This window comes from Pristis pectinata, chromosome 12, assembly GCF_009764475.1.
Source record: "Pristis pectinata isolate sPriPec2 chromosome 12, sPriPec2.1.pri, whole genome shotgun sequence".
NCBI classification, from domain to species: Eukaryota; Metazoa; Chordata; class Chondrichthyes; order Rhinopristiformes; family Pristidae; genus Pristis; species Pristis pectinata.
In genome coordinates, this window is record NC_067416.1 from 46,683,493 (window position 1) to 46,709,358 (window position 25,866).

A 25,866-nucleotide genomic window follows, 5' to 3' on the forward strand; every position below is an offset into this window, starting at 1 on the left:
TATTTGGTCTAAATTGGCCTTCCTCAACATCAACATCAGGCATTCTAGAAACAACCTTTACACCATCCACCAAGGCCACAACTGAATCCCTCTCATAATAAGGTTTTAGCATGTTTACATGACAGAGTTGTGTTTTCTTGCGTCTATCTGGTGTTTTGATTATATATGTTAGATCAGTCACTCGAGATTCAATAACATAGGGTCCAGAAAAACGATCTTGCAAGGGATTATTTTGGCTAGGGAAAAATACCAACACCTTTTGCCCCACTGCGAATGTCCTGGGCCGAGCACGTCTATCAAAATATGTCTTCATTCTTATCTGGCTTGTTTTCAGATTCTCTCTCGCTATCTAGCAGATTCTCTCCAACCGAGTTTTAAATTTTTGGACAAGGTCCAACAGACTCAAGTGCACTTCCTCATTAACCCATTGCTCTCTTAACAACTACAAAGGTCCTCTCACCCTATGTCCAAATACAAGCTCAAACGGACTAAATCCTATTGACTCCTGGATCGATTCTCTAACGGCAAACAAAAGTAAATGGATACCTTCGTCCCAATCCTTGGTGTTTTCCAAGCAATAAGTCTTCAGCATATTTTTGAGAGTAGAATGAAATCTCTCCAGAGCTCCTTGAGATTCTGGGTGATATGCAGATGATACAATCTGCTTTGCTTCCAGCTCATAGACTATTTGTTGAAAAATTTTTGACATAAAATTACTCCCTTGATCAGATTGGATTTCTTTTGGCAAACCAAACAAGATAAAAAATTTACAAGAGCCTTTGACACCGTCTATGCCTTAATATTTCTAAGGGGTATTGCCTCTGGAAATCTAGAAGTGGCACACATGATGGTTAACAAATACTGATTTCCAGTCTTAGACTTTGGTAAGGGGCCAACACAGTCCACAATCACCTTCGAAAAGGGCTCCCCAAAAGCAGGAATTGGTTTCAAAGGAGCCACAGGGGTTTTTGATTTGGTTTAACTACCATCTGACATGTGTGGCAGGTTCGACAAAACATCACCACATCTTTTCTCAAACCAGGCCAATAGAATTGTTTCAAGATCTTCCCTACAGTTTTATTCACACCAAAATGACCACCCAAAGGCATACTGTGGGCCAGGTTTAAAATCTCATTCCTATAAACTTTTGGAACAACAACCTGATGAATAACTTCCCATTCCTCAGTAACAGGAACATGAGGAGGTCTCCATTTCCTCATTAACATTCCATTTTTGACATAGTATCCAATTGGCACTTTTTCAATCTCCTCACATGAGAGTGCTTTTTCTTTCAATTCTGTCAACTCAGGGGCCTTTGTCTGTTCCACCATAAAATCCTTTCTCGACAAAAACAAATCTTTAAATTCAGGCTCACTATAAGGATGTTGATCCTCCAGTGAAGACAGAAAACTCTCAGATAAGGCATCATAATTTTCTTCCTGTTTAGGACTGTCACAAGGAACTACATCAGACTGCATCGGACTGTCTGTCTTGGCTAATTCTCTAGCTCTAGCTCGAGTCATCGCACATGATGGGTAAACATCTGGATCATTCTCAGACTCATCAATCCTTGGTTTGGTCGTTAACCGTACCACAGGAACACTTTCTCCATCTGCAAGGTCATTTCCCAATAACAAAGAAACTCCTTCCACTGGCAAACTAGGTCTTATCCCTATCTTGACTGGTCCTTCTATGAACTTTGACTTTAAAATCACCCTGTGAAAAGGGACAGACATGGTCTCACCTGTAACGCCTCGTACTAGATTTACTGCACCAGTTTCACTTTCTTCACCAAAATTTAAAACACTGTCCAGCAAGAGAGATTGACTAGCCTCAGTATCTCTAAGAATTTTCACTGGCACCTGGGGTGACTCATCATTCAGTGAAACAAAACCCTCTGATACATACGAACGGAATTCCTTTCTCACCTCCTCCTACTTTTCCGCTTTTCCTTCTTGCAAGGACTGGTCTTTAACAGCATCTCCTAAACCTTTTTGATTTTTAATTGCCTGAAAGCAAGCATTGGGCACAGCTTCCTTCTTTTTCTTCAAAAGGGCTCAATTAGATATCACGTGCCCAGTTTTCCTACAGTAATAACAAGTACGCTCAACAGGTTTCTCCAGCCCTGGCTTCTTTTCATCTTTTCCTTTTTGATTACCTCCCAATTTAATCTCCGGTTTACCTGGATTGTCTTTGTAACACTTTTGAAAGGTTTTAGGTTGTCCCCATTTGGATTTATGGGTTAAAGCATAATCATCTGCCAACCTAGCAGTTTCTTGTAAAGTTTCCTCTGCCTTTTCATTTAAATATGTTGTTAATTCAGCTGGAACGCATCTTTTAAAGTCTTCCACTAGTATCAATTCTGTCAATTTATCATAATCCCCATCTACATTTTTAGCCAGGCACCATCGTTCAAAACATATTCTCTTTCCATTGGCAAATTCCATATAAGTCTGATCTGCAGATTTCCTCAAGTCTCTAAATTTTTGTCTGTAAGCTTCAGGTACCAATTCATAGGCCTTCAAAATAGCTTGTTTTACCTTGGTATAATCAGCTGCATCCTCAGCAGACAAAGCAGAATAAGCTTTTTGAGCTTTACCTTTAATCACACTCTGTACCATAAGAGCCCATCCTTTCCTTGGCCAGTTTGAACTCACAGCAACCTTTTCAAAATGTTGGAAATACTGATCAACCTGATCTTCATCAAACGGAGGGACTAATCGAACCTCCCTACTGGCTGAAAAACCATCTTCAGAATCAGATTCCAAACTCCTACGCTTCATTTGTAACTCATGCTGCCTCTGTTTCTCCTTTTCCTCACTATCCAGCTCCATCCTCTTCAATTCCATCTGCTTCATTGCTAGATCAGCCTCTATCTTCATCTGAGTTATCTTTTGTTCGGCCTCTAATTTCTCTCGTTCGGCCTCTATCTTTAACTGGGTTTGCTCTCGTTCAGCCTCTAATCTCTTTTGCTCTCGTTCAGCTTCTATCTTTAACTGGGTTTGTTATCGTTCAGCCTCTATCTTTGCCAGCTGCACCTGTGCCTCAGAAATTGCTATTTCACTGCCAGGAAACTGTTTTAACACTTCCTTCTCAAACACCTTCTTTTCCACATAATGGCCACCTATCAGTCTCTGAATATCTGCCTTTCTCATAGACTGCTTTACTTCTGTAAGGATTAACCTTGTAGCAATCTTTATCAAATCATCCGTTTTCGCCACCTCCAATCCCTTTTGGGTTGGTGACTCCAAAAATGCCTTAATATCCATTGCTGCTGGTTTCCACACACACAAGCCAATTAAAAAGAATTTATCAGACCTCCCTCAAAAATCTTTGGATTGAATCCCGAACAAATCTCGTCAATCTGGGGAACGATCCCAGACGACACTCGTTAACCTTCGGGTTGGATCCCAGACGAATCTCGTTAACCTTGGGAACTATCCCGGACGAGCCCCCAATTTTGTCACGAACCAGCAACAAAAGAAACACACTGAGCATGATTTAGTGTTAAAAACTATTTTATTAATCACTACTTATGATAATACGTAAAATAAAAGTAAAAATGTTAGTATGTTAGAATTCAAAAATGTTAAACCTTGAACGTTAACCCCAAAACTAAACTCTTCGTGTGTGTGTGTGACAAGGTCCAAAACTCCCAGTTTCGGAATGGTTCTTAAAGTTCAGTTCCGCAAGCCATAAGGTGAAACATGAGCAAGGGCTTCTTCAACAACCACCGTTGTCTGAAGATAAGATGTAGATGTAGAAAAACATAGAGAGAGTACATACGAAATCCAAATGTTCCATGATGGAACCCAAACGACACTTCAGTGTTTACTCGGTAGTGACTTCCTCAAACCGAAAAGCATCCGAACCGTGGTCGTCCACACACAAATACCTGTTTCCTTCTACAGGTCAGCAACAAAGTGAACTCCACCGGATTACTTCCAACTTCCATACATGGATTTCAGTGGCAAACACAGTTATTGTTTCTCATCCATCGATAGAGAAAACAAGCAGGCTGGTGTCTCTCTCCCTTCTCTCTCTCTCTCCTTCTTCCTCTGACTTCTTCAACAACGTTATTACGTCCTTTATCTTCTATTGACGTAAGCACGCCCCACACACACATACACACACACTCTCTATCTTAAAGGGACTTTCACTGAGTCCGTAACACTTTGAGTTGTTCTACCTACCGACTAGTTATCCGCTTTCTTTAGATGTATGAATAAAATGCCTTAGGATTCTCTTTTATCATCTTTGCCAAGATATGTTCATGCTCTACCTGGCTGTACTAATTACCTTCTTGAGGTCTTTCCTGGCTTCTTATGGGTCATGTTCGAAGCTTAGATAAGCTTTCTTTTTCTTCTTGACTAAATTCATAAACAAGGTTCCCTTTAAATTATATATTCCATTCAAATTATATATTTTATGAAATATGTATAAACTGCTCTCGGAGTTTGGTTATTTTTCACATATGTTGCCTATCTGCTTCTACTTTTGACTTTATAATGGACTGTACTTCTTATATTATTATGTTTTCAAATTTCGATGAAGTCCTTCACACTGCACATGCTGACAGAATCTTCTTCCAGAAATCTGACTGTTGCCTATTCCCTTTTCCACATCTTCTGAGCTCAAATTATCCATATTATTGCTATTAATTAGGCACAAATTAATCCGTACAACATTTTACCGCAGTAATGTGCGATATGATTTCTGACTGGTTGAGTTCATCCAGCTTCTTGTGTATTGCTTGCTTAGTATTGAAGTACATTGCAAACTAAGTCACCAATTTCGAAAATACCACAGTTGAAATTGAACTTGGGGTCATATTTCATTACCACGGCTGGCCTCACATTCATGTTGACCACCGATGGTGAATAACAAAAAAACGAACGGGGGACGGAGGCGCTCAATACATTTACATAAATTGGAATAAAGCTTTATATATTTTTTTAAATTACTGGTGATTAACTGAAGTGGTTTTGCAGTATTGCTCTCTCAAGTTGATAGTTTGTCATGGAAACCTGTAATGTATTCCCGGGAAAGCATCCCAAGACTATAAAATCAAAAGTTAATGGAAATACTTTCAGTGCGGATGGAACTAGGCAATGAAGATCATTCTCGATATCTCCATCTAAATGTTCACGTTAATGCACCACAGAGTCCAACGATTAAATTATGGAAATGTTGCATATAATTCTTATCATTACTCGAACTGTATTCGCAGTCAATGCTCTTTCATTTCGCATTATGCAAATCAGCCTAGCCTCTCGAGTCTTATAAAGTCTTTGCTGAGATCCACATGGTTACACAGGTAGTCGGCGCTCAGGTCTAGAACCCTCTCTGTTCAACGGATTTTCAGGTCATGAAGGAACAATGAACGTCTTCTGGGTTTCGATATTTTTAGCTTGGTTACCGAGTAAGCGCATTTTGTTTATAGAGGTTGATGATCACTGTTGTGCGGATGCGTCCAGCTTATACAAATTCCATTCCCTGTTAAATCTTGTATTGCCACAGATGTGCTGTGTTTTAAATATGTTTTCTTTTTCTCCCTTCAGATGCCTTCAGTGCACAGGTAGAACAGACACCAAGAGAGGTAATAAGAGAAGCAGGTGACACTCTGACAATCAACTGTGTTTTACGTGATGCTAGCTGGGATCTACATGCTACAAGCTGGTTCCGCCAGCCTCCAAGTCAAAAGGATTGGGAAAGTCTATCGATTGGAGGCCGATATGCTGAATCAGTCAACAAGGGAGCAAAGTCTTCTTCCCTGAAGATCAGCAAGCTGATTGTTGAAGACACTGCCACGTATTATTGCAAGGCACAGACCACAGTCTTGAATCTGAGCACCCGTCAATACAAAAACACGAGAAAATCTCTCGCGGAAGAAACTGTGATTGTGTCACTCTTATGAAAAGAAAATTATTGAGCAGTACCTGATTCCAGTGAAGGACGATGGCAGATTTGTAATGGGCTGGTGACAGTTACCAGACCACATATAAACAAGGCGGCACATTTAGTCGCTGTTCTCCCCAGAGTTATGCAGATGGAAACCTTTCTGCAGTGGCTTCTACCACTGTGATATGTGTCACAGTATTCGAAAAGACGGAACCTGTCATTCACTAACCACGAACACATTTGGTAATTGGAGCAAGGCCAATATTCACCCATTGCTGAATGTAAAAATGCAGACATATTTACTAAGAATTGTTGGTTGTAGAAGAGAAGTTGTCCAGAAGTATTGTGAGATAAAGATTGATGATAGTCTTCCCCTTGACATCGGGATCTTGTAATAATGTACAAGGACCCTTTTCGTACTAGCCTTTATGATTGTGTGTTTGGGATACATCACAGTGAAGAATCTTGAACCCCCATCTTGCATAAATCCCTTCCGAAGTTCGTAATGCAAAGTTAACGGAAACAATTCCTTCTGTAACTTACACTCCTTACTGCCAAATATTCCTTGCCTCTGCAAGCAACTGGTAGCCATAACAGGGCCTTATCTCTATATAGTTGAGAAAATACTGTATACATGTTATAATTATATCAATAATACAGTCTTGATATTTCCTACGATACTTGTGTGGCTGAGAGTTATAATTTTCCACAAAGTCCCAAGAAGTCAATGCAACAATTTGATCCACATCAACTACTTCGTTTATGTAGCACTTTGGAATATCGGATGGATTTCTGCGTTCTTTGCAACAGTGGAGTTATTATGCTTGAGTGTATTGATGTGGGCGTGCTACCACAGGAGCTCAAGCCATAGCACAAACATCCGAGACAGGTTTTAATATTCAGCTACTCGTGAATGGGATAACGAAATATTTATTTCCGCTCAAGGATACTACTTAATACGGAAGAAAATTAACTTCAGTTCTTTTTTTCGTTGAAATCTACCCGAATTCCCTGGTGCTCATTCAACGCAATTCCAGTTTCAGTATCATATGCGCTTATACTGCACCGAATAGGGATCTGGACGGATGAAAACTGAAGGAAACAGAGACTCGTCACCGATCACAAAGCATCGATTTGTTTCTTGCAGCTGTGTTGTAATGGAGAACCTATTGTTACAATTCAGTTTCAAAGACTATTTTATGAAATGGGCCGACGAGGAAGTCAATCATTGTGTATTTAACGCTCTGACGGACCTGACACAAAGCTGACAGTGAAACCTGGTAAGTGACCTCTCTTATTACACTTTAGCCAAGTCCTTATTTTCTCGAGGAGAAAAGATTAATTAATATTCTCGTTGAAATATCGGGAAACGAGCAATGCATTGCGATATTGTCTTTTTGAAGCCTTGGTTTGATTGTCCCTCAGTGTAATGGGCTTAAACTTTAAAACAAAAATTAAAAATAATCTCTTTCGAGAATACGACGAACGTGCTCTAAAACATATAATTTACCCTCAAACATAAATATATTACTAACACCTATTAATTACTTAGGATGCTTATTTGAAAAGGTTGTAGAAACATATTTACTCACTCAGATGTTCCAGAATACAGTAAATGTGCGTCTTTTTTCTCCCAACAAAGATAAAACCTTCTTGGTCTAAATAAAAGTAAACTGAACTTAGAGTAACTTTACAAAATGAAGCACAGAAATTCCCGTCGCCCAGCAGAACGACAACCCCGGACCCCCACCCTGCCACATGTAAAACTTCACTTTACAATATTACCTGCTGCATTGATATAAAGGTATACATATATTATCTTGCCACTTGTGAATATGGATTAGCTCATCACTTGTCACAGACACGACCTGCAGTTATGTGGGACACTGGTATTCAAGGAACCCAGTTTCTCAGTTCAGTTTGAAGTGGATGGTTTTGCATAATATGGATCCGAATAGCAGACAATTTTCAAGTTGCAATACGTTTCAGTGCAGAAAGGGATCAATGGACATTTAAACGGTATTTTCATTATTTGATAGTTCAAGAGGATGTTCAAGCACATACTCAATACGAAAACAGATGGTTAATTTTCCTGGAATGAAATAAGCTCTCTTCGATTTAGAAACGTAAATCATGATCTAATAACCCTGAGAATTCAGTCCGCGTCTGGAAGCAAAGGATAAAGCAGGATTTCTGTTGTCAAAAATCTCTTGCCTTCTGATCACCCTAATTATATTTTAGTATGAAACATCGGAGAATTCAGGGTGGGCAGCGGAAGGAGAAAGGTGGATCTGCATAAAAAAAACTGGAACAGTCACCGTATCTAATATAATCAATGCAGGAGTCCTAAAGAGGTACACAACCTGGGACTCCGCCACCTCTAGAAATGCTTCCAGGTTAATGCGCACGGCACTGAAATCGAGCATAAGATAAGTTACACTCCAGATATAACTGGATGACATGTCAACATTTCAGAGTAGCTCCAGACACTTAATGCAAAAAGTCTCAGCGTTAAACAGAATTTTTTGCAGCTCAGAACATAAAACTGTTGTCATGGTGAACAGTTGGTGAGAATGTTGAGAATGGTTACAATAGAAGCATTACAGAAAAATGGGGTATCATCTTTATTAGATCAACTGAAAGATCATACGTCCAAGGAATTCTTTCCCAGTCAAAGCTAAACCTGACTCCTTTCGCTGTTGGTATCATGGGACAAATGAGGAGTGATGCAATGTTATAATTGCATTTTTCTTCATCATCCAGACAAATAATTTGATCTCATTGTCATTTGTTTGCTTCATCTTTCTTCATTTCAAATACCCGTTAAAGCACTTTTGTGCAAGCGTATTTGCTCGTAGAATTCATCGGGATCTTCATTGTTTTGGATTCATGTTGGAAGCCATCTAACCCTACGTGCCCTTTAAATGTGCAAATACACACGATAGTCTTTATTCGTATATACTACTGACGCATCCTTGTAGAGGCTCCCTACCAACTTTCCTTCCAATATTTTAGCAATTAATATAAATCTATTCCCCTCAGTTTTTGACCCTTTTCAGAAAGGAAGGTATATCACATTCGGCCCAGCCCATTCTTTGAACCTGTCTGATAATCTGGGTATGATTGCTCATCTGAGAGGAGTACGAGAGTTTAAACTTATTAAATACTTCCCACCAAAATCACCATAGAACGATACAGCACAATACAAGCCCTTTGGCCCATCATGTTGTGCCGACCTTTAGACCACGCCTAAGACTATCTAACCCCTTCATCCCACATGTCTTACTATTTTAAATTCCTCGGTATGCTTATCTAACAATCTCTTGAACTTGACCAATGTATCTGCCTCCACCAGTACCTCAGGAAGCCCATTCCATGCACCAATAACTCTCTGGGTGAACAACCTCCCTCTGATACCTCCCTTGAACTTCCCACCCATTACTTTAAAGCCATGCCTTCTTGTATTGAGCATTGGTTCCCTGGGAAAGCTTAGATCCTGTGTTATCGCTGTCCTTTTTATATTACTGTACTACTTTATATTGCATGGGAAGCTGTGTAATGCCAGCACCTGATCTTCAGTCGAAGGAAATATACAGAACATGTCTCCTGTCCTGCATTTGAAAGTAACCATCCTAAGTCTTCATCTCCTGCAATAGATAAAAGCAGATTCCTCCTCTGCAGCACCGATTCCCCACGTTTCACCAAGACGACCATTAGAGCTCCAATATTAGATGTATTTATGTTTTACATTGTTAGTTCATGACCTCAAATATACAGCAATATTACAAACAATTCCATGAATTGGCATTCAAACTGTGCCTTTCAGTAAATTGTGAAGGGGATTGAGAGTTGAAGGATGACACAGTAGCATGTAACATGGAAGTCCATAGGAGGCAACTAATCCAATCGTATCCAATCTAGTCCCATCTTTGTGAGTCCTGCAAGCAGTAGCAATTCAAGTGGGCATATGAGTATTTTTCAAATGTGATGAGAGCTTTTGTCTCCATCAGCCCTTCAGACAGTGAGTTGCAGATCACAGCAATATCCTCAATGAGATCCCCCACCTCATTTCCCACTTATACTCGAACAATTCATTTAAAAACTTTTGTTCTGAGTCCTTTCCTGAAACGAACATCTCATACAAAAATGCAAACATATATTTTAGGAGCAGGAGTAGGAAATTCCGGCCCTTAAGATTTTAGGTTTGATTTGATTGTAATCTCGACTCCACTCCCCCGTTCTCGTTGCAATATCCATTTACCCCTTTGTTTTGCAAGTATCCATCTAATTCTATGTTAATAACATTGTAGAGGTTCCAATTCTAGCTTTTCAAGAGTTCCAAAATATGTGCAACCCTCGGAGAGAGAAAAAAAACTTCACCTCATCCTGGTCTTAAATCGGCGACGCGTTAATTATAAACGGTCAGCCATAGCTCCAGATTCTTCCAATAGTGGAGGCATCCTTGGAACACCCACATCATTTAAGACCCGGCAGGATGTTATGTGTTCTAATAAAGACCCTTCTCACCCTTGAAAGCTTACACCGATATAACCCAATCTCGTACAACGTTTTCTCACGAGGTAAACCGTCCATTCCAGCTCTTAGACCATTTAATTTTTTTTGATACTGCTTGGAAAATATTAATTTATTTGTTACATGTCACGGTGCGTTAAGTTGTTTTCGTTGAAGGAGCTTCGCTTCAGCATTTCACTTCTGCGAATAAATAAGGAGATCAAGATAACACCCAATACTCAACGTGTGGTGTAAACAATACTCAATAACAGTGAATCATGACCTCCCTGTTTTGCATGCTATTCCCTTGAAATAAACGGTGGCGTTGTGTTAATTTTCTCTGGCTTCGCAGTGCTAGAGACATGGATTAAATCCTCACCTTGGGTGCTGTCTGTGTGGAGTTTGTATATAATCCCAGTGACCGCGTGAGTTTCCTCCGTGTGTTCGGCTTTCGTCCCACATCACAAAGATTACAGGTTGGTAGGTCAATTGGCAACTGTAAATTACCCCCAGTAATTAAACGTCAGCATTTTGCTGGAGTTGATGGGAACGTGGGGAGAAAAAACTAAAATGGATTTATATGGAATTCGTGTAAATGACAGGTTGATTAGTGGCACGACCTTGGTGGACCGATCAACCTGTTTCAATGTGGTATTTCTCTGTATCTTTTTATATATCCTCAGTACCTTCGTTCAAATCTTTTGCAGGATTTGTAAAAGTTGAGGCCCAGCATTTATTCTAGCAGCACTCCACTATATACACTATATACACCTTACCAAGAAGAAAAATAATTACTTATGCCCATATTCTGATTTCTGTGGCCAACTGGTGTTTATTGAACTCTAATATGTCACACCATGAGCTTTTATTTTCCGTAGTAATCTTTGATGCAACAGTTTACCAATGCCTTCGAGAAATTCGAGGAAAGTGCATTCGCTAGTTCCCCTTATTCAACGCGCACATTACTGTTCCAAATACCTCCAGTAAAATGGTTAAGCATAATTTCGCTTCCACAAAGCCATAATGAATTTGTCCGATTATGTTGTTTTTTATTCTAAATACTCTGGGATATTATTTTGATAACAGCTTATAATATTTCCATATGACAGGCGCTCGATTAACTGACATAGCTTCCTATTTTCTGTCGATCTGTCTTTTTGAGATAAATTTGGTATTTTCCTGTCTAATAGAACCACACCGGAATAGCTGGACTATTGGAAAATTAAAACCAATGTAACTTTCTTATTATTTATTTATTATTTTTGTCACGTGAATGTCGTTGATGATGTGGATATAATTGGGGATTTCCTTATTGCTTCCGAGTAGAGAAAGCAATTAAAAAACAATGCATTGGCAAGTCTGCATTTATTTAAAGGGTAGGCCTGGAAAAAATTGTAGAACTCCTTCATTCCTTGAAGAATATTATTCAACAGGAGATGTTTTGACATCAGTCCGATTTATTCGGGGTCCCTATTAGTAAGACATGTTTTTTTTCTTTATTTTCATTTAAATTTGCATGACAGAATTCGAGATGATGCTGCCCAATCAATGGTCTTGGACTCCAGCTGCTGTTTCGCAAATTACTTCCTTTCTCGTTAATCCCATCTTCATCCTGTCTCACGTTATCATTTCAAACAGAGTTAAGTGGACTAATTTAATGATGCTGAAATCTTGATTTCTTTGAATTTATTATTCCCCATGTGACTATGATATTTCTGAACTGCGAGTGAGCTACAATTTGATGAGTTCCAACACTGAGCAATACTCATTAGGTGTCGGATCAGTGTACTATACAGTTCCAGAAACCCCATTCTGCTTTTACTAACAGGTTTTGATAATAAATGAAATCATTCTGAATGCTGTTTCGGGGAAGGACCCGGAAGCATACAAAGACTCTCATTTCAGATTTGTAGCACTGAGAAACGGAGTTTGCTCAACCCGCCCCCACTCTCAAATCCTAAAGAGGGTAGGCACTACCTTTAAGGGATTAATGTTAACAAAGACATCTATGACCATGTCAGTTACAGACAGCCTGAGGTATTCTAGTGGCGGTGATATTAGAAAGGATGAATTCTGCTGTCATTGCGATGCGAGCTTCTCGTTGAAAAGGATACAACGCCGGTAAAATGAGCAGGAAGTAGAGATTGCGAACAGGCAGCCTGTGTCTCAAGCAGTGGTAAGGAAGTTAACTCAAAAATACAGCGTGGGGTTACAGATTGATATAGGGTCATAATTTACTTAAAATAATGCCACATTTCATGAAGAGTCATTTTCATCACCTGTCAGTTCTAACCACGTCAGTTCTTCCCTAAAATCTCCTTCGACAATACTCACGACAAGCATGATGAAATGCCTACCAAACCAAGTCCACGATCAACGTCCGTCTGCATCCTTGTGTACTACTGTTCTAAAATTCCAGAAGTATTCTGGGGAGATTATCGGAAAGATAATTGTTTATGGAGAAATTATTTTTTTCTGAAAAGGCAGAGAAAACTAAGAGTTAGAATGTTGCATCTGAGAAATCTCCGGGCATTATTTGATACGAAGTGAAATTGGGAAGTTTCTCTTGAAAGATGAATGAACTGAAAAGATGCTAAAATGGGTTTGCCTTGAGTTTCTAACATAGCAAGTGAGGCACAGGGTCGCAGATTCATGGAGTTGCAATGAAATGAAACGATTTCTTCAGTACATTATGTCCATGGCGACTATTTTGCGCTAAACATACCCTCAACTCACTCTGCTCCGACCTATAGCTTACACTCTGCAATCTCCTCACACTAAACCCACATGCCCACATTAGGGCCACATTCTTTGCCTTGTCGATTTAAATTAAAACAAACGCGGTTAGGGGGTTAGAGGAGAGAGAAGTCAAGAATAGCTGAGGATTATCTGGAGGAGTTCGACGTAGATAACCACGGACGAGAAATGTGTATTGCTAAGAAATAAATCTGCGAAAATGTTTGATAATAAATTGTAAATGTTCCGAATGAAAGATTCCGGAGAACAGAACTTGTGTCAGAGGTTCCGTGCCCTTTATTTTCCTCCAGTAGTAAAAATACTGCATAATCTATTAGGCTGTCGGCTAATGATTGATAAAAGCATTATTGATAAATAGATAAAAACATTAAAGCTTGCACTATAGAAATGAATACTCACTTTCAGTGACATCGTTTAGAAACTACACCCAGCAGAGAGTACCAAAGGTCAAACTCTTCCTGAAAAAAAAAACTCTGAATGAAGTAACTCTGTACTCTTCGTCTAAAAAAAGATGTTGGATTTTTAGAATGTGAAGTGGAGCTTTATGTAGATTGCACCAGTTCTGAAAGGATTAAATTATGCCATATGCTGTGGCTTATGTACCATTCGGAGCGTAAGATGATTCAACTGAAATGCTTGTGACGAACAAAGCATTACCAAACTTAGATAAAGATTAACTATTTCTTCAGTAAGAAGAAATAACATTAAACTATATCTTTAACAGCTGAGTTGGAATATTCAGTAGTGGAATTAGGAGGCATTCTTCATTCATTATTGGGCTGAATATGGAGTTCCTACCTCTCTAAAATATCATCTACTTAATTGCAATGTCAAAAAAATGAGATGCTGGGTTTAGGTTGAGAGTAATAAGGTAACGAACGAAGGAATTTGAGATGCAAAGAGACACTAGAAACGAAAGAACGGGCCTCAGCTTACTTGCGATCAACCCATAAAATCACAGGCCGAGAATGGTCGATTGCTGAAAGTGCGTTTCCTACTTCCGCCATTAGTTGGCGCAGCCGAGTTTCTTCGCTGGTGCAGATTCACTTGCTCTTTCCCGAAAATGGTAAAAATAACCGCTGCTTGCGGCGACTCACCGTCTAGTCGGGCGAACCGGCTCGGCAGTCGGGTCGCGCGGCGTCGGAGCGACGAGGCCCAATGTGGCGGCGGGCCTCGTCTTTCCGAGCGACGGGAAGAACCCGCGCGCGGGAAAGTCCTGATGACGTAGGACTTACGTCATTGCCGGTTGTTTTGGGCGGGAACATTCTCCCTTAAAGGGCCCGCGCAAGGCGGGAAAATAAACCAGTTCTGTTTGGCAATCCTCCGAGTAGAGTCTTGTTTTATTCCGCGGTAGCAACCGCTTTATTGTTGACCCCGACGGTCCAAGCGGCTTTTGGACCGGCGAAATGGACGACAGCGCAGCAGCCAACGCAGTGGCCCTCAAGCTGTCCACCTTTTGGACACTTCGGCCCAGCGTCTGGTTTGACCCCGCCGAAGCGCAATTCAACCTTCGGCAGTTCACCTCCCACTCCACGAAGTACTACCATGTGGTTAGCTCTCTGGACCAGGAGACAGCCGCCCAGGTTGGAGACTTCATCCAGTCGCCTCCGGAGGAAGATAAGTACCCGGCTTTCAAAGACCTTTTGATCCGGACCTTCGGCCTCTCCCGTCGTGAGCGCGCCGCCCGCCTGCTTCATCTGGATGGCCTGGGGGACAGATCCCCATCCGACCTAATGAATGAGATGCTGGCATTGGCCGACCGTCACAAGCCATGCCTGATGTTCGAACAGGCCTTCCTCGAACAGCTCCCCGATGACATCCACTTGTTGTTAGCTGACGCCGACTTCAGCAACCCCCGTGAGGTGGCCGCCCGGGCAGATGTCCTGTGGAGGGCCAAGCGCGAGAGCGGTTCGTCCGTCAGTCAAATCACCAGGCCGCGAGCCCAACACCCGCCTCGCCTGGCCCCAGCAACCGAGCAGCCACGCCCAAGGAACGCAGACGACGACACGGGTGACCAGCTGTGCTTCTGCCATCAGAGGTGGGGTGCGGAGGCCCGTAGATGCCGCTCACCCTGCAAGTTTCAGGAAAACGCCAGGGCCAGCCGCTGCTGATGGCTACGGCGGCTGGCCGCCGACAGAGCCTCCTCTTCGTTCAGGACAAGAAATCTGGACGGCGTTTCCTCGTTGATACTGGAGCGGAGGTCAGTATTTTGCCCCCGACAGGCCGCGACACTCGTGACAGGCCACCAGGTCCTCTACGCAATGCCGCCAACGGTACAACGATACGGTCTTTCGGCACCCGTACGCTTCAATTACACTTTGGCGGCAGCCGTTTTACCTGGACCTTCACCCTTGCCACCGTCGCCCGACCACTCCTAGGAGCCGATTTCCTTCGGGCCCACAACCTGTTAGTCGACCTGCGAAGGAAGAGGTTAGTCCACTCTAGCACTCTCCGGACCTATCCCCTGGGTGAAATCAGCCCACCAGCCCCGCGCCTGGACTCCATTGCCCTTTCTGACGACGATTTCGCCAAGCTCGTCGCCGAATTACCATCGATTTTGGCACCTTCGTTTACAAATTCTAGGCCCACACACGGGGTACGACACCACATCATTACCACAGGGCCACCCCTTCATGCCCGTGCACGACGATTACCTCCAGACAAGCTCCGCCTGGCAAAGGAAGAGTTCCGTCACATGGAGGAGCTGGGGATTGTTCGCAGGTCAGACAGCCCCTGGGCCTCCCCCCTGCACATGGTCCCCAAAGCCACCGGAGGGTGGAGGCCCTGCGGCGACTACCACAGGCTGAATAACGCCACCACCCCGGACCACTATCCCATCCCTCACATCCAGGACTTCGCAGCGAACTTACACGGGGCCCGCATCTTTTCCAAAGTGGACCTCGTTAGGGGATACCACCAAATCCCTGTCCATCCGGATGATGTCCCCAAAACTGCCGTTATCACCCCATTCGGCCTGTTCGAATTCCTTCGGATGCCGTTCGGCCTTAAGAACGCCGCGCAGACCTTCCAGCGGCTGATGGAAGCGGTAGGCCGAGACCTGGACTTCGTGTTCATTTACTTGGACGATATATTGATCGCCAGCCGTAACCGCCAGGAACACCTTTCCCACCTCCGCCAGCTGTATTCCCGCCTCCGCGATTTCGGCCTCACGATCAACCCGTCCAATTTCCAATTCGGACTTGACTCTATCGATTTCCTCGGTCACAAAATCACCAGCGACGGGGCAACACCCCTTCCCGCTAAGGTGGATGCTATCCGCCATTTTGCCCGCCACGACACAGTCAAAGGCCTACAGGAATTCCTTGGCATGGTCAACTTTTACCATCGTTTCATCCCTGCAGCAGCCCGTATCATGCGCCCTCTGTTCTCGCTGCTGGCTGGTAAGGGCAAGGACATCAGCTGGACTGACGAGGCTGCTGCTGCTTTCGTTAAGGCCAAAGACGCCCTGGCAGATGCCACGATGCTGGTACACCCCAGGACTGACGTCCCGACTGCCCTCACGGTAGACGCGTCCTACACCGCGGTAGGTGGGGTACTGGAGCAGCTACCCGATGGCCGCTGGCAACCCTTGGCATTTTTCAGCAAGCACCTTAGACCACCCAAACTGAAGTACAGCGCTTTTGATCAGGAACTTCTAGCGCTGTATCTGGCGGTCCGGCATTTCCGATACTTTCTAGAAGGCAGGCCTTTCACCGCTTTCACCGATCATAAGCCTCTGTCCTTTGCCTTCTCCAAAGTCTCCGATCCCTGGTCACCTCGTCAGCAGAGACATTTATCCTACATTTCCGAGTTCACAACTGACATTCAACATGTCTCCGGCAAGGATAATGTCGTTGCTGATGCATTTTCCAGACCAACCATCCACAACCTATCCTTGGGTGTCGACTACACGGCCCTAGCTGACGCACAGCAAGCCGACGACGAACTGCCCAGCTACAGAACCGCAGTCTCGGGTCAGAAGCTCCGAGATTTCTTGGTTGGTCCAGGTCAGCGGACCCTACTTTGCGACGGTGCGACTGGTCAGCCCCGCCCTATAGTCCCTGCAGCCTGGAGGAGACGCGTTTTTGACTCGGTACATGGGTTGGCGCACCCGTCCATCAGATCGACTGTCCGACTGGTCGCCAGCAGGTTTGTCTGGCATGGCCTGCGCAAACAGGTCAGTGAGTGTGCCAGGACTGGTCCGCACTGCCAGACATCAAAAATCCAGCGACACACCAAGGTCCTACCACAGCAGTTCGAGCCTACCCGTAGGAGGTTCTACCATATACACGTCGACCTCGTGGGCCCTCTGCCGGTTTCAAGAGGAGCCCGGTACCTCCTTACCATCGTGGACCGGTTCACTAGGTGGCCTGAGGCAACCCCCCTGACTGACATCACAACTGATTCCTGCTCCCGGGCGCTGCTCACAACTTGGGTCTCACGTTTTGGCGTTCCGGCCCACATCACTTCAGACAGAGGCACCCAATTCACTTCCAGTCTCTGGGCTGCATTAGCGAACCTGCTCGGGACGCAGCTGCACACCACCACGGCCTACCATCCTCAATCAAATGGGTTGGTGGAACGTTTTCACCGCCATCTGAAATCGGCCTTGATGGCTCGCCTGAAGGGTCCTAACTGGGTTGACGAGCTGCCTTGGGTCCTGCTCGGCATACGCACGGCCCCCAAAGGAGACCTCCGCACTTCGTCAGCTGAGCTCGTATACGGGGCGCCACTAGTTGTCCCCGGGGATTTCATACCTGCCCTTAGGGACCAACGGGAACAACCCCCAGCAGTCCTACAAAGACTGCGCGAGAAGCTTGGCGCCTTGGCCCCGATTCCCACCTCACGGCACGGTCAAGCCCCATCCTGCCAGCCCAAGGAACTACGGGACTGTAAGTTTGTTTTCGTTCGCAGGGGCACACCTCGGGCGCCATTGCAACGACCATATGAGGGACCGTACCGAGTCATACGGAATAACGGTTCCACTTTTATTTTGGACATTGGAGGCAGGTAACAGGTTTTCACGGCGGACCGCCTCAAACCGGCCCATTTGGATCTGCGACAGCCTGTCGAGGTTGCCACGCCGCGACGCAGAGGCCGCCCCCCTAAGCGGCAGCTGGCACAGCCCACGGACCTTGGGGACTGTATCGCCGGTTCTGGGGGGGGGGGTTGTGTGGCGACTCACCGTCTAGTCGGGCGAACCGGCTCGGCAGTCGGGTCGCGCGGCGTCGGAGCGACGAGGCCCAATATGGCGGCGGGCATCGTCAATCCGAGCGACGGGAAGAACCCGCGCTCGGGCAAGTCATGATGACGTAGTACTTACGTCATTGCCGTTTTTTGTTGGGCGGGAACATTCTCCCTTAAAGGGCCCGCGCAAGGCGGGAAAATAAACCAGCTCTGTTTGGCAATCCTCCGAGTAGAGTCTTCTTTTATTCCGCGGTAGCAACCGCTAAATGCTGAACATTTCTAGGATTATTTTCGTCCTCAAATTTCTTTGAACACAATGGCCATGCCAGATCAGATGTGCAGACCTGCCAGTCATATCGCCCATACTTTCAACTTTTACTCGATAATAAGATATATGTGCATATCTGATTATTGTTAAAATTCTCAAGGAGCAGGGACGTGCTGGAAATGTTAATTCGTTGTCAATTTCATAAATGGGAAAGTGTACAGTTGTGGGCGGTAGCGTGGATCAGCTGGTAAAGGCGCTGTCCGACAGTTCAATCTTAACTTCTTGTGCTGTCTGTGTCAAGTTTACACATTCTCCTTGTCAGTATCCTGGTTTGCTCCAATTTACTCCCACTGCCTGCTGCAAGTTGCCCCTCAAAGTAGAAATTGGGGCAGCTGGGCAGGGAGGAGTCGCTGAGGATGTGGGGAGAACACAAATAATCATGGTAAGAAAGTTTGTAAAAATGGACTTGGTTCTTGATAGACTATTATGCCCAAGGTGGTTTGATAACAGGTAATTGCTTAGGTGAGCACGTTTATCTGTGGGTACACTGCACCCTCACCATGTTTCCACGCAGTTGAAGTACACCACAACCATCGTAAAATTGCAAGGTGCAGTTTGACGAAAATGGTAACAAGATGAAGTCGCAACACACCTTTTTGCCCGTCGCAGCAATTACCGAGTCAACCACCGCGCAGATGATAAAATAAGATGCTTTGGAATTCGGACAGTTGGGCGACGGTTCAGATATATTTACTTATCACAGCCCTGACATAATTTGTGCTTGTTTTTTGCTGCGGGTAATTCTCTGCTAGTGATGATCAAGAGTACTGGGGTGAATTTGCAAGAAAAAGAACATTAAGTGAAATAGATGACAATTCGCTGCATGCAGTGATATCAGTATACGAAACGAAATACCTGATTTTAATTACCACTTCAGCCAAAGCGTTGGAATCGATAGCAGACCTCTTGACGTGGGATCACCTTTGCAATTTATGAAATGTTGCAGCTACCAGGTTATACCCAGCAGGTCACAAAGAGCAACGTAAGACTGATCCGATCATTTAAAATTTGATTTAGCTGAGAATGGATATTGGGCAGGACGCGGTTTAAGATGTCTAACCACAACTGTAGAATTTAGTATTTTTGTTAATTTTAGTAAATCAACCGACTCCACCAACAATCAATCTCGTTTACTCTGCAACCGACGAACAAAGAGCAAAGGGATTTGTGAAACTGATTTGTCTCATCAGCGAATACGAACCAGAAGACATCAGAGTGAGCTGGCAGAAAATGGACAAGCCGTACAGTCTGGGTTTACTACCACGTCCCCCGCTAAAACTTCTGACGCAACGTTTACCTCCACAAGTGTCTGCAAGGTACCGCTGAAGGAATGGGCCAGCGGTTCCGTGTATTCCTGCCAAGTAGCCCACTCTGAAACCAGAAGCAACATTCACAAAGACATACGAGCTGCGTCAGGTGAGAAACAGTCATCAAAGATGAAACATTTCCATTTTTATCTTCAGTATTTGATTTGTTGGGGTGTTGTGATCAGATATCGACATGGATTCAAAAAGACTAAGCTGTGTGTCAATGTAAAGTTTGGGCGAGGCAGTTACGGGAAGGGAATTCACAATGATTTGGCAGCAAACATGAGGTATCAGAGGTCCTAAGTACAAGTAACTCCTGCAAACTGCAGTTAAGGAAAATCTTGTTACATACAGAAATGATCACGCTGATGCGTCAAATAGCATTTGTTTATTGAAGACAATTCTGAGGAATCCAGCATTTTGAACGACAAACACAGGGGAAATCTGATGTCTTACCCTTTATCATTGAGGGTCTGTTTGCTCGTTATTTTGTGCTAATGCGTTGCATCTGTTACCTGGTAACAAGATTTGGGCATGCAAAAACGAAACGGTCGAAGAAGAGACAAATGAAAGGAAGAAATTACGTGGTGATGGGCTAGGTGGAGTTCACAGGGTGGCGAGGCAACCACTGGACTAATCACAGTAAAACTACAACCAAACTGTTCATTCTTTATAAAATAGTTTATAAAAGACGAAGGACATATTACCAGCGGAAGAAATTTCAGGGAACAATTGGACGCAATAGGCCGAGTGATCTTCGGCACTACAGATTTAATTAGTGTCACGTTCCCTCTGACAGGAGCTTCCAACTTCTATCCCTCTGAGTTCCACCTCTCTCGCTCTCTCTCTATCTATCTATCTATCCATCTGTTGACCTATCTGCACCCCTCTGGCTGTTCTGCCCCAAACCAAACCCCTTCCCCACGCCTGGACTTTGTCACTTTCATTATTGCCGGGGGTGCCTAGCTGTATCCATCCTTCTCTACTCTTTTCTCTGAATGACCTTATGTCATTCACTTCCTGTCATTTTTCTCCCTTTGTAATGTAGTAGAGTTGTACATTGCCATGATCTGACTCAAGGGTTCACGAAATGACGACGTAAGCATGCTAACAATGAATAAGTGGCAACTTAAGTTCTTAACACGTAACAGATTAAGATGAAATTGAAACCGATGCTAAATATCCGGTTCGTTATCAGTAGATATTGGTCTCAATTGTGGATTTCAGAACTCGCAATATTTCTCAGTAATCCGACTGTTGAAGAAATTTGGATCAACAAAACCGCGACCCGGCTGTGTGAAGTGATCGCCACAACTTCAGAAGAGGTTCTGATATCTTGGACAGTGGATGGGAAGGGAAGGATTGTTGGTGTGGAAATCCAACAAACAACAAAGGTCGGGAACCAGTACTTGACAGTCGGCCGTTTGACCAGCAGTATGGCGGAGTGGGACAGTGGGGCAGAATATTCGTTCTCGGCGCAGCAAAATCATTCAGGTGCTCCGATATCAAAGCTGACAGGGAAGACAAAAGGTGGGTGCAATAACAACAACAGAAAAGTAAAACAATGTAGATACTCAAACAACAACATAAACTGCTTGATGTCAGGCAGTAGCATGCAGAACAAAACAGGTATGTTGTTGAGAGGGGTGGACGCTGGTAGCAGAGGTGAGGCATCTTCATGTTCAGGGCGAAAGAGGAAAGTTCTCACTAACGGTGCACATTTCCCTATTCTTTATTGACCTAAATGTAAGAGGTATGGAGTCCAACATCATAGGAATAGCTCTTCCGCCCACCGAAACCGACCCCGTCGTCAAGTACCCATTTTACATGAGTTCCAGCTCAATCCTATTTAATTTCCTCATAATTCCAACCACTTCTCACAGATTATACCAGCCATATTCACACTGTGGATAATTTACAGTAACCAATAATTGTATATGTCTTTATCGGGTCTTTATCTCCCTCAGCACAGAAAAATCAAGCCCAGTCTATCCAATTCCGCCCCACAACGGAGGTCCTCGAATCCAGTTAGCATACTACTTAATCTTATCTGCGCTCTGTCCAGTGTAATTACAATCGTCCTATAGTGTGGTGACCAGAAATGAACACTATATTCCAAGTGAGGCTTCACCTGTGTTTGGCAAATTTGCAACACAACTTCCTAACTTTTGTATGATATGCCCTGATCTATAAAGTCAGACATGTCATATTCCTTTTTCGCCACCATATCCACCTGTGTTGTCACTTTCAGGGAACTATAGACTTGAACCCCAAGGTCTCTCCGTTCATCAACATTCCTTAATGCTGAACCATTCACTGTGTAAGGCGTACCCACTTTCTTATTTCCCAAAATGCATTGACATACATTTGTTGGAATTAGAGTCCACTTGCTAATGTTCCGCCCAACTTTCTCTCTAATCTTTCACCTTTTGTAACATTAGAAGCCGTTCCTCGATATCAACAACACTACCAGGTTTCGTGTCATTTGTCAGTTTCGTGACTATATGTCGTATAGACACATTCAAATCGTTATTATATATCATCAACAACAAAGGTGTCAGGACTGATTCTTGCAGTACGCCACTCGTGAAAGATTTCTAAACAGAAAATCATCATCACCACCACCCTTTGCCTCCCACTAACAAATAACCAGTTCACCACAGTTTCCATTTGCATTATACAACTGGACCAGCCCATAGTTAGCGACCTTCTCAAATAGAAAAGGGGATATTGTTTCCTTCTCTCGATTTCATAAGTCCTGATGGATATTTCCAGTGTTTCATTCCAACCACATTACCGGAAGGTGGTTCTCAGAATATTAACATTGACCTTCTCCTGCAGCCAAACCAGTGGAATCTATGCTCCGACTCTTGTCCCCGTCTCCAGAGGAGATTCAAACGGCGCGCACCGCTACACTCACATGCTTGATAACAGGGTTCTATCCCGACAACAAAACCATTTACTGGCAGAAAGGCGGAGCTTCATTCCTCTCGATCGCTACCACCTTCCCCACAGCACTTCAGCAGGACATGACTTTCAGCACAAAAAGCCGCCTCTATTTGACTACAGACGATTAGAATAAGGACGCAAAATACTCCTGTGTCGTCTCACACCCGCCTTAAAAATCCACTGTGATGAGAAGCATCAAGACCCGGAAAGGTAAGGACATTTTAACCAAATTCGCACATCCAATCCGCGCTCTACATCCCAGTCTACAGGTAAAATCCAATAACAGTCTGCATTGAGCAGGTTTAATGGACCATTTTATCATACGATTGTAGTGATTAGACCTCTCTGATGGTCTGGTAAAATAATATTTATGAATATCAACTTAGCTTCCACACATATAATCGGATCTCTGCTGAGTACAGGGACACTAACTGCATGTAAAATTAATATACCCCACGAGTGATAGGACCCGAATGGAATAAAGCGTGATCTATGTGTATGGGTATTAACTGATGAATTACAATATAGATGGAACCCATCCTTGGCCTTTTTGAATATAATCTGGGAACGTCGACTAATGGATCACACTTGTCATCATACTCCTTCATCGTTAGGTAGCACGTGATCAATGGGTATGAATAAGCTTATTTATCACAAATATGCAGTGAAAAGATGGTTTAGTGATAAATCTTCACTATATGCTGAGTGAATAGCTTGGTTACGACCAAATCCAGTTTCTCTGAATTCACTGCTGAGCAACCTGGCCACCGTAGACTATATTCAAAGCACACTGTTCAGTGATTAGATAGAAAAGTGGGCGCACTAATCAATGGGATACATTGTACATTGTTTTAAAATTCCGGTCACTGGAGAAACAAAGTGTGAATGGAGTGAATTCGACACGACGAGTGTAACTGTGTTCGCAAGTTTCGTTTATTTTTAGTTTAACTTCTGTTGCTAACTATCTTGAAATATTCGAGCACGAATAATTTCTCCGCGGGGGAGGGAAATATTCAAATTTCTTCAGTATTGAGAGTGAATCCCCACTTTTGGCACATTTGTCTCGCTTGGGTTCGATAATCTTCAGCCCTAACGTCGCAACAACTCCTCGTGCCATCCGTGATGGACAAGGAGTACCCATTAGCGCAGCAAGGAGTTCCTGCTGTACCAGTGTTATGGTAAAGCTTGAAATATAGTACTTATGTTGATACAAAGTCAACATAAATGATCTAATTATTTGGACCATTACATCCCATGCCACATGAAATAAAGTGTCACTCGTCCAGAAATGGAGAACTGCTCTCCAAAACAAGCCGAGGATGTAAATTGTTGCAGTACAACTTGAGCACAGAGAAGTACCCCACCAGGCAGACAACTGGACGTTATGTCCCACAAAAGTAAGGCAATTCGATTCCAATTAATTGGCAATCAGTCATCCTGTTCCAAATCACTGCCAAGCTTCAATTACCCAGCAGAAACCTGGTCGATAATGCCAAATTTGGGGTTCGCTGGGTCCACGCGAAAACCAGACTTCTCGGAGCATTCATTCGAACTTTAACAAAGATCTGAATTCAAGGGGAAAGGTGACATCATGTAGCATTTGAATGAGTGTGTCATCAAGTAGGTCTGTTAAATTTGAAATCCATCTGCAATGGGAATCATTGCGATGGTTGGAGCCACACCTTGCACCAACAAAAATAATGGAGATTAGTTCACCAAACACCAAGACATCACTGTAAGAGATGTTCAGGGAAATGCTTAATTACCTTCAGCTGCTTATTTCAAGAACTTCTCTCCATAGCAAGATTTTATTTTCGCATACAAATGCATATTTACCAAATCTATTCGCAGAACATCAGGAAATGAGGCTGTCCGCGTCTGCTTGCATGGATATCTCTACCACATTCTAAAACGGAATGGAAGTAGCAAGTAACATACAGTATATATCTGCTAAAATACAGATGGAGATTTAACAATGTGCTTTTGACGTTCAATAGTTCACGCACAAGAACATGCAGACCTCTCTGACCACCAATTGTTTACAAACCATTTAATGAATAGCCCATTTTTCCATTTATTTCTCGCAAATTCATGTATTCAGGTTTTCCACCTCATATTCTATCGCTAAAGTACTTGCCCAGTTATTCAAAGCGTCCACATCCCACTAGATTCTCTATGAATCCTTCTCACAGCCCATAATGCCGCCAACTTTGTATTCTCAGCTATCATGAATATATTGCACCAAATCCCCTCACTATGGTCATTGAAATAGATTGATAGTAGCTGCGGCTCCAGTACCGATCGCCGCGATTCCCTATAAGCAGCAGCCTCCACGACCATAAACCCTTATTTCCTCCACCAGTGGCACACAGCTGCTGTACTCTTTAACATATACAACACTCACAGATGTTATTTATTTACGCAACCGACAATTCCTCCCAGCGCCCGGCCAACAAGATGGACAAAGGCTGCAGATAAAAGGGAATGCTTTCACTTGCATGTTCTCCTCCGTGGGCGCCGTGTCCTGATTTGGAAATATATCGTCTTTCCTTCAGCTTCACTGGGTCTACAAACTGTAACTCCCTACCCGACCCTACCCAACTATAGTGCAGATTATGCGTCACCAGAAGCACTGCAACATTTCAAGAATGTAGTTCACTTGGTCAATTTAATCATGTGTGGCAATTGAATACTGGTCAAACCAGCTGCACCCATATTCCAAAAGAAAAGGAATTAAATAACAACTTTAAAGGCCTGTACCTTTGGAAAGCGAACTACTCATCCTTCACGGTCCAATTTCCCACCTGCAATATTTGCTGAATTCACTATGGCCGTTTGCAAGTTTCAATGGACCAAAGAAGTCAAACTTACCAAGGGGAGACTTTCAGGTGGAAGTCGCCAATTATGTGATTCTGATTACGTAAG

At 43.5% G+C, this 25,866-nt stretch overlaps 1 pseudogene; it reads left to right on the forward strand.

Moving 5' to 3' along the window:
- The first annotated feature begins 5,379 nt into the window (after positions 1-5,379).
- LOC127576967 (Ig heavy chain C region, membrane-bound form-like) overlaps positions 5,380-25,866 on the forward strand; it is a 31,336-nt pseudogene continuing 10,849 nt past the window's right edge.